Consider the following 3,958-nt stretch of genomic DNA (forward strand, 5'->3'; position numbering starts at 1 on the left):
TTATTATTTATTTATTTATTTTTTTGGCAGAACCGGGGATTGAACTCAGACCCTTGTACTTGCCAAGGAAGCACTTATTCCACTGCGCCATCTCCCCAGCCCCCCAATAAAATTAATTTTAAAAAACTCACCATGTAGTCCAGACTAGCCTTGAAAACACGGTGATTGATCATCCTGGGCAGCCACCGTAGGGGACGGTGGCAAGATGGCAACCTTCGCTTTAGCGAGGGCGGTGAGAGCGGCCTCAGAGTGGCTCCCTCACTTCCCAACATCCTGACCGTGCCAGTCAGAACTCTAACATACTGTAGCACACAAAAAGGCAAGAGAAAGACTGTGAAAGCTGTTATCTATCGGTTTCTTCGACTTCATTCTGGCCTTTGAATAAGGAGAAGGTCAGGTTACAAGAAAAAATTATGGAAAAAGACAGCTGCAAGAAAAAAACGCTTGAGGGAAATTGTGTTCTGCAATAAAACTCAGAGTAAACTCTTGGATAAAATGACGACGTCCTTCTGGAAGAGGAGAAACTGGTATGTGGACGACCCGTATCAGAAGTATCATGATCGAACAAACCTCAAAGTATAGATCAGAAAATTTTAAATGTTATTGAATCTGTATTCTTGTGTACATGATGGCTTTGCAAAAATGACTAAGTGTAAAACTTAAATTTTACTAGCTGATATGTGAACATACAGATCTAATGTTCAATTTATGAAAACACCGACTCATTGGATTAAACATTCCCAGATTTGGTTAAGGAAAAAAAAAAAGAAAAAAAAAAGAAAAGAAAAGAAAACATGGTGATTCTCCTGCCTCAGCCTCCTAAGTGCTGAGCTTGCAGGAATTTGCCACCATGCCTGGCCTGGCCTACACACACACACACACACACACACACACACACACATTTTTTTTTTTTACTGGAATTGAACTCAGGACCTTGTGCTTGCCAGGCAGGTGCTTATGCCACTGAGCTATCTCCTTGGCCCTCTGCATAGCTGTTTTAAACTGTTACACTTGTTTGTTCATTTGCTTGTTTCCGAGACAGGTCTCATTGTGCAGTTCAGGCTGGTCTTGAGCTCACTGTGTAGGCCAGGCTGGCCTGGAACTCAGCAGTTCTCATCAGTCTCCCAAGTGCTGGGATTACAGGCATGCACCACCACACCCAGGCTTAGACTGTTATTGTTTCTCTCTTGAGCTTCTATTTAGCTTTCCATTTATTTATTTATTTATAAATTTATTGGCTACTGGGTCATACTACTCAGCTCAGACTTGTAGCGATCCTCCTGTCTCAGCCTCCCAGCACTGGAATTACAGGTGTGTGCCACCATGCGGGGTTTCTAGTTTTCCCTTTAATTAGCTTATATGTGCATGAGGAACTGAAGAGCCACATCTGTCTACTGAATAATCTTCGAAGGATCCAGGTTCAAAGGACGCTAAGGTTTGAAATCCCTTCTCTGCTACTTACTTTCTGTGATTTGAGCTAGTTACTTGACCTCTCTGTGTGTCAGAGTCCTTATCTCTAAATTAAAAATATTACTTTACTACCCATACTTTACCATATTTGAGTCCCCTAAAAATGTTAGTTTTATAGGGATGATTGAAATATATGATGAATGTGTAAATTCTAAAATCTTTATTATAATAAATTGGCATATTGCCAGGAAACCCCATCAGAATACCCCTTCGTGCTTTGGACATACTTAGCCCATCATTCTTGCCATTTTCTGAGGCAGTTCTGGAAGTCTTTCTGGAGTGTCTTTATAAGGTGTGATAAAGAAAAACATGGTCACCGCTGCTGCCAAGTGCCATCCAGCGAAAGGCAGGCTCGTAAAATCATGCCGATGTGTTCTCATCCGCCTTATTTACCAGATCTGGCCCAGTGTGGCCTTGGGCCCTTCCGCAAAGTCAAAATGATCATGAAAAGTAAATGTTTTGGATCTATTCAAGGCAGCCACAACGGTGAGACTGAAGACACGGATGAGTGTGGCGCCCATCTGCCCGATCCAATCACTTTCTACACAGGGGAGAATTCTGGGGGGCTACTTTATATATATTTTTAGATTTATTTATTTATTGGGTACAGGGTCTCCCTACCCAGCTCAGACTCATAGTGATCCTCCTGTCTCAGCCTTCCCTGTGCTGGGATTACAGGTATGTGCCACCATGCCCTGTTTTGGTGGCCAGCTCAGTGCAAGCTATGGCATGGTATATGGTGTTAGGCATCGAATCCTGGTCCTTGCACTTGCCAGGCAGGCGCTTAGACCCCTGAGCTATCTCCCAGACCCTGGGGGACACTTTAGATCTGAATCATAATTAGTATACTGTATTTGCTTCTTGTTTTGTTTTTTTGTGGTACTAGGCATTGAACTCAGGACCTTGCGCTTGCCAGGCAGGTGCTTAAGCCACTGAGCTATATCCCCAGCCCTATAATTGGTATACTTTATTGTACACAAATTATACTTCAATAAAACTGATTTAAAAAATAGGACTGTGATTTCAGAGCTTCCGTTGTGTTAGTACCAGCGTCAATAAGCAGTAGTTGGGCTGGTGAGATGGCTCAGTGGTCTAAAGCACCTACTTAGAACAAGCTTAACAAAGCACAGGGACCGCGGTTCAATCCCCCAGCACCACATGCCAGCCAGCCCCGCCCCCTGGTGGGCTGAGCTGACCACACACACACACACACACACACACACAAATAAATAAATAAATTAAAAAAAAAAAAAAGCAGTAATTGACAAGAAACCAGAGAAACTTAAAGTGTTAGCAAGTGGCTAAGGTTAGATTTAAAGGGCAAGGATTTAATTCACCTGCCCCATCTGAAATAGAACTAAGAAATCCTGCTGGCATACTCGTAACCCAACACACGGACCACTTACAAAGCTGTTAGGTTTCAGAGCAGGAATCAAGAAGGGACTCATGGGCCGGGGAGATAGCTCAGTAGAGTAAGCGCTTGCCTGGCATGCACAAAAGCCGGAGTTCAATCCCCGGTGACCCATACTGAGGGTTAAGATCATCTACCTTCGGGGCTTCTCAATTTCAACACTATCAGCCGAATATTTCTTTACTGGTGGTGGGAAAGCCCTCTCTATTTCAACTACCCATTCTCTGGGGCCAGGGAGATGGCTCAGTAGAATAAGCGTTTGCCTGGCAAGCACAAGGGCCTGAGTTCAATTCCAACAACAACAGAAAAAAACTACCCATTCTCAGTTGCCAAGTATCCCTGAGCACCATCAGGGGGCGCCTGAGCAGGGGGCACGATCACTTCCAGACAGCCACTCACGAACTACCAATTAGAAGATCTCATGGATCATGCAGTCTCCTCATTAGATGCAATGCCTCTGCAGACAGAAACTCATGTCTGTGGGCCCTCCCGGGGCGCCGAGCATCCTTAAGTCAGCTGGGCTCATTCCTCTTGCTCGCAAGGGAGGGGGTACTGCTTCCTCCTTGGTGGGTCCCTTCATCTCCACACCCCAGCTTGCAGTTCTATGCTGCTTCTCATCTTAGCCTCCAGGAGCAGCAGTCATTCTCCCTGCTGTCCTTTGGTGCCGTCCCGGACTGCCATGTACTCTGGGAAGCTTGAGCAGCCTCCTCTCCAGGCCATGAAGGATGATCATGCCGTGTGTTGTGCAGAGTCAACATTCTTTCTCCTATAGAATCTCCAAGAAAGGAAATCCTCCATCCAGCCCAGTGTGGGGGGATGGGAGGTGGACAATCCCAGCCCCAGGAGAGAATTCTACATGCTGACCCATCCCTCCTTGGATTTGCATTGTTGCCAGGGGCCCTTCTCACCCCAACGGCCTCTGTAAGAAGTTTCTATTCAAACAGTCTTCCTCCCTGATTTTAGGGCTTCCCAGGTTGGAAAGGAAAACAGAAAAACAAAAGAAAAGAAGGGGCTTTCCCCTCTTGACCTTCTCACTCACCCAACTCCAGCCTCAAAGTGGGGGGAAGTCTTCTCTGC

At 45.5% G+C, this 3,958-nt stretch overlaps 1 pseudogene; it reads left to right on the forward strand.

Moving 5' to 3' along the window:
- Positions 1-756, forward strand: part of LOC101576064 — a 2,383-nt pseudogene extending 1,627 nt beyond the window's left edge.
- The last annotated feature ends 3,202 nt before the right edge of the window (positions 757-3,958 follow it).

Source organism: Octodon degus, unplaced genomic scaffold (assembly GCF_000260255.1).
Source record: "Octodon degus isolate 3935 unplaced genomic scaffold, OctDeg1.0 scaffold00035, whole genome shotgun sequence".
In the NCBI taxonomy this organism is placed as follows: Eukaryota; Metazoa; Chordata; class Mammalia; order Rodentia; family Octodontidae; genus Octodon; species Octodon degus.